Genomic DNA, 5817 nt, shown 5'->3' on the forward strand with positions numbered 1-5817 from the left:
GCCTGGGTCCAGGTACCATAAATGGTGCTTTTAAACACAATTGAGTGTTTTAACTGTGAATAATGAACCTGAGGAAATTTCGATTAAAAAAGAAATGAAATCTAGAGTGTATGTTTTGAAAGGGGCTCAATTTTCAGAGGAATCAGAGGGCTTCAGATCTCTTACATGTTTTAATCTGAATAGTTTAAAACTGGAATTTGAAATTCAGGATGATAATCTAAAAGTCACCAAGAAACTTTGAAAAATACATTTAATGGTTTTCATTAGACTCTATAATGTTTTGGTGGGAACATAGCTTAGCAGTTCAAAAGCCCAACTTTTACAGTAATACCTGAGAAACTGTAAACTCAGGTTTTACAGTAAAACCTGAGAAGTACCAGAAGTCAAGCCCCAAAACCTGGTTAATGATAGTATTTGGACTCAAATCCTGCTCTCCTGACTATAATCTCTGAGTGTTTTCAGCTACACATCCAAGGCAAATTGGTTTCAGTGCCATTGACTGGAACCCATTCACTAGATCTTCAATTGACCATTGATTGGATGTGGGAGCTGGAACAGGTTTTGCCCTTTCTCCTGGGCCCCACCGTTTTCTTATTTGCAGAGTGGGGATAATGATAACGCCTACATCACAGGGCTGTGTTGCAAGCTGTGTGAATGGAACACACATAAACCCACTTGCATAGTACCTGGCATACCTCATCTTATCTGTTGTTACAGAAAATAACAGTAGCTAATAAGAAACTTGCATTAATGCCTGACACCTGAGTAAATAACTGAGACACGAGCACACATATGTGTGATTTCATAATTAAGACCATTTAGCCTTGAGTGTATTGTACCATTTAGACTGATACCGTCTGGAGACGTTTCCTCAGTCCATCTATACAAATTGCCACTGAATTCCGCTAAATATAAAACGCTTTCATCCCAGAAAAGCTTGAAACTCAGGAAGCACTAAAGGGAAGGTAATAGGACTCCATGGCCAAAAATGTCCAAGGTGATTTATAAATCAAGAGAAACAATAAAATGGAACATCCATGACGGCTTGAAGGAACAAATCATTGTTATAAATTCTCATAAGGGTATTTTAGGTTCTGTGGCAATGCCTCAAACAAGTTGAAATTTATTGGATTTGTTTTATGGGTTGAACAAGCTCTCATTGTCACCTCAACTCTTTTTGATTTACGTTAATGAAGATAAAAAGGTTGGAAATATCTGAGATTGAAAGACCCTGTTAGATTTATAACCAGGGAGTTGCAAGTTATTTAGCTTACTGTGCACCAACATAATTTAAAATATAGGAATGTTTGAGCACTTGTCTGGTTTGAAAAGCTTGAAACGAATATCACAATAGTAACTTTTGTGTACAAATGATTTTAAACATTATCTGGAAGATTCTTCTGGAATTAATTTATTACGTAAAGCACGAAGAAACCTCCCAAGAACACGAATTTACTAATAACCCTCAAATCTATTCAGTATATTGTCAAGAATTTGGAGGTATCTACACAGATGTGAAATGAAATTCTCTTTGCTTAGGATTAATCAGAAATTAAAATAACATCCTTTCCTTATTTATATAGGAAACCACCTTTATTTAGTTCAGAATGTAGGTACCAGAGCCAAGAAAGCAGGCAAATCAGGAAGATACAATCTAGAGAAATTTCAGTGTGTACTAGGCCAAATTTTGATAAAAATTATCTACCACAACATTGAAGTGTATTACCCATCCTTCATATTCCAGTGAGATATCACGAGGAAAATGCTTGATAAACAAAGTGGCATCCATGTGATGTAATAAACTGAAACAGGCATTAACATCACTGCGGTGAACACATTTCACTGTAGGTTACCTGTACTCCACTGGTTTGTTTCTAAATAACGAAATCAAAACAGTTGAGGAGTTAGGACTTGATCAAAGTAGGATGTGATTCTCGCCTTTTAACTGTAAAATAAGATTTCATGCATTTCGAATCCAATTAATTCATTTGGTAAAACTGACCTTCCCAATAACCTTTTTCAAATACAGGATGCTGTTCTCTGTCATTAGCAGAAGCAGCTATGTCAAATGCTACTTTTAAACCTGTGTTCTGATTCAAATTTAGTAGATCTAATAAAAAATACCTTAGGCTTTGCAGCTGCATCCATTTGTACATGCAAATTCAGTAATTGCTTATATAAATTGAGTAAACCGCACATGAAAACAAGCTGTTAATGTTCAATTAATCAGTTTGCAAAAAAACTCTCGATGTTCTTGCTACCAGCAAACTCTTCCCCAGATCATTCATATGAGCTGAAAACAATCTAATATTTCATCGGCACATGCAACAAGGTTCCTTTATTTCCTGTGACTTGACTCTGGTTCCCTCATTCACTCAGCACCATTCTCTCTACACATTCTGAGTGTCAGCACAGAGACTGTGGCGTACCAGGCAGGTGCAAGTCCCATCCAACTCAACAACAGTGATGTAAATAACATTACTCATCCTCTAGTTTTGGTTCTAGGATCTTCTTTCTTTCATGTGGCTCAAAAGGTAGACAGAATGATCCTGTGAATTTAATGCAATATTGAGATCCAGTTCTGACTCATCACAATTAGAATTTGTAGAAAATAACTTCTGTGTTTTGACAAATTCCTCCTGTGTGCAATTACGGGGTTCACCCGGGTCTCGCCCACATTGCCCCGTGTTCTGTGAGTCCACACTATGCTGTATTCATCCTCTTTCTCATTCCCCTTGTGGCGGACTTGAGTGGGGCACCTCAGAGCCTGTGAATTCTTGGGGAAACGAGTTAAACTGTGGATTGCAACGTGGGGGTCTGGGCTGGAGCTAGAGAATCAGAACATCTGACAAGCTCTAGGTGAGGCTGATGCTCTGGGTTGCTGAGCTGCGTGGTCCGTGGCCAGGGTGGAGCAGAGGCTGCACTTCGTGTTTGCTCCGCTGGCTTCTACTTTTAGATTGGTTTCCCCAAATTAGAGTCTAGTTAGAACAAGAGAAAGGTGTTTTTAACAAAGGTAATCATGCAGGAATGGGCAGTAGCCTTGTGCATGTAAATCAAGGAAGGCAGGAATTTACAAACCATGCTCCATATGTCCCAGGTTTTCCTAACTTATTTTATGGCTGAGAAGCATGAGAATGCAACCCATAGTCTTCATGATAGGAAACAGGAGTAGCTGCTCATGGGGAAGGAGACAGTCCCTGGTACCTCTCAGCATCCTCACAACCACCCTTTCCATGACCGGTGTCTGCTGCCTACGATAACTCATCCTAGAGTGGTTAAGCAATTTTCCCAATTTCACACTCCCAGTAAGTGGTGGAGCTGCAATTCTCAGCCAATTGTGTGTGATGCCAGAACTTATGCTAGGCCAAATCTCTCCAGCTGTCACTCAGCGATCATGGCTGTTTGCATCTTGATACAATTGCTGGGTGGGTGGTAGAGGGCGCATTATGCAGAGAAATGGAAGAACATTTATTTTATCAGCCCATGTGATTTAAAGCATCAAAATGCGACACAACTCACATTTCTTGAAATGTGACCTATTCAAGAATTTGGATTTCTACATTTCTCAGATTTGATGAAGATATAGTTCAATGGCATTCTATGAGAGTTTCTATTAATATGTATGTACAACAGAAAAATAAAGTCACTTCTCAAAATATGCATTTGGATAAGTGGTTTAAAAAATCCTTTCCAAAGTGAAAAGACAACCTGATCATAGCATTTAGGTCAAAAAGTTCTGAAGAATTATTTTGTTATCTAGTTCTTTTAAGAATTGAAGAAAGTTTCTTCTTTAAAAAAGTCAAATACGTGAGTATAAAAATAAAATGGTCTTCTCATTTTGGGTTATTTTCTTTCTCTCCTTTGCACATAACCTTCCAGAAACATGAAAACTTTGTCTCTGGCTTTCTTTTGGAAAGACGGGAGGATTCAATCCTGTTTCTCACCGGGTGTGATATGATGCTGTGACCTGAGCCCCCAGGTAAAGGCGAAAGCTGCATTTCTGGGAGCGTGGTTTGGGAAGAAGCATATTCTCCTTTATTCTGACTTTTTGGACAATATATGAAGACTTTTGTGCGGTTTTGAACCTCACACATTAATAACGGCATGGGAAGTGGGTTTTTTTTTTAAAAAAAAATAGTGGCAAGAATGATAGGATGTCCTTGGAGTAACTGTTGAAATTCTAGCCTGGGGAGGCGGAGAGTCGGAGACACAACACGTTTTCCAGGAATATGAAGTCTGGACCTCTGGATTCAGCTAAATCCAATGTGTGAAATTTAAAGGAGGCAGCTTTGGGCTCAATAAGAAGAGGGTGCTGATCTCCAGTACTTAGCTTTTGTGAGTTGTGGGTACAGGGGACACACAGAGGCTGGACATCCACAGAGTCCAGTGCTGTGGGAAGGATTTAAGTATTGGAAGAGGGAGGGACCGGGGTCATCCATCAGGCCCTCTCGTTGGAGGCGCTGTCCAGGTCGGGGCACTGTCCTTTGATGCCACCCACCTGCAGGCAGGCACTGGTAAGAGTAAGATTGGTTTAGACGGGGGACCATGGGTAAACCCGTGAGCCACCTGGGCTTTATTCTCCTTCTTCTCGAGTATTCATATCTCCCTCATGTGTCCTTGCCTTTCTGGTTTCTCTCTGGCTCAGTGGCCAAGTTCTTCTATTCTGCTGTTGGCGTTCAGTCCTGGAGTTGAAGTCACTCTGGCAGCTTCCGCCCTGCACCGACACATCGCCACGCCCCCTGCACAGCGCCCCCTGCAGGCCCGAGGGACCGTGCGGCGGTGGGCCCCGCGGCGAATGGAGGCGCTCCGCCAGGGTGGTGGTGGCCTGTCAACTTTCCAGGTGACAAGCCAGGGGCACAGTTTACGTGATGGTCCTTTATTAGAAGCCCTCAAGCCATGCCTGCCACGGGACTCACTTCACTGTCCGAATCGATTGCTGTGCCCGAGAGTAAGCACGGGGAAAACGGCAGAACTGGGGCCTCAGCAGGCTGGGCTGCGTGGATGGACAGCGCGCAGCAGAGCCCGGGCCGGGGTTGAAGGCGCACCCAGCCCCACCCCGTCTAGAACGGGAGATTGACGTGCTTTCCTTCGAAGGGGTCGAGAGAGCTGCACCCCTTAATCCCTGGAATGGGACGCCATGAGTCAAGAAGAATGTCAGCATCGTTAAAGGAAAAGGAAATATAAATTTCAAATTCATCTTCTGACGGAAATGAAGGCAGTTTTCTAAGTTTCACAGGTAGCATAAATGTAAGGACATTTCCTAATTGATATTCAAATCGACTAAATAACAATGGAAACGGGTGCCTGAATCCGACGGCCATTTTCAGGATTCAAATTTGTTTGACCCTATGCTAATTACTTCCTACCTCTTTTCAGGTCTAGCACCGCAAATCTGACTTAACTTTCTTAATCAATTTCTCAAATAACCATAGGGCAGAAACCATTTTTCTTTGTTGATACATGACCTGGTTTGGGCACAAGAAGTTAAAACACGTGTTAAGAGGAGCCGAGTAGAGGTGTATTTCATCTAAATATGAATTTTGGTATAGCCCTCAATTGAGTCACACTTGTCAGTTTTATATTCATGTCAGAAATGTCTTGAAAATTATATTAAATTTGTGTTTGCATATATATTTATATTATACGTCGTATATATATATCAAATATGTATGTGAAGATTGTATTAAAATTAAGAACTGTTTTTTAAAAGCTTAGATACGTATATGTGTGTAAGCATGTGTGTGTGTGTGTGTATGTGGTGTTTATGTAAAAAAAGAGGAGAGAAAGAAAAAAGACATGAAGTGAAATACAGGCCTA

At 41.0% G+C, this 5817-nt stretch overlaps 1 long non-coding RNA gene across 1 annotated transcript in view; it reads left to right on the forward strand.

Moving 5' to 3' along the window:
- Positions 1–5541, forward strand: part of LOC108538006 (uncharacterized) — a 6432-nt gene extending 891 nt beyond the window's left edge. The window contains exons 3-5 of the long non-coding RNA XR_001887975.1: positions 3880–3979; positions 4185–4335; positions 4646–5541. This is a non-coding gene — a long non-coding RNA (uncharacterized LOC108538006). The remainder of the gene's footprint in view (positions 1–3879; positions 3980–4184; positions 4336–4645) is intronic.
- Positions 5542–5817: the final 276 nt, after the last annotated feature.

The sequence above is a fragment of the Rhinopithecus bieti genome, unplaced genomic scaffold, assembly GCF_001698545.2.
Source record: "Rhinopithecus bieti isolate Rb0 unplaced genomic scaffold, ASM169854v2 scaffold_15437, whole genome shotgun sequence".
Taxonomy (NCBI): Eukaryota; Metazoa; Chordata; class Mammalia; order Primates; family Cercopithecidae; genus Rhinopithecus; species Rhinopithecus bieti.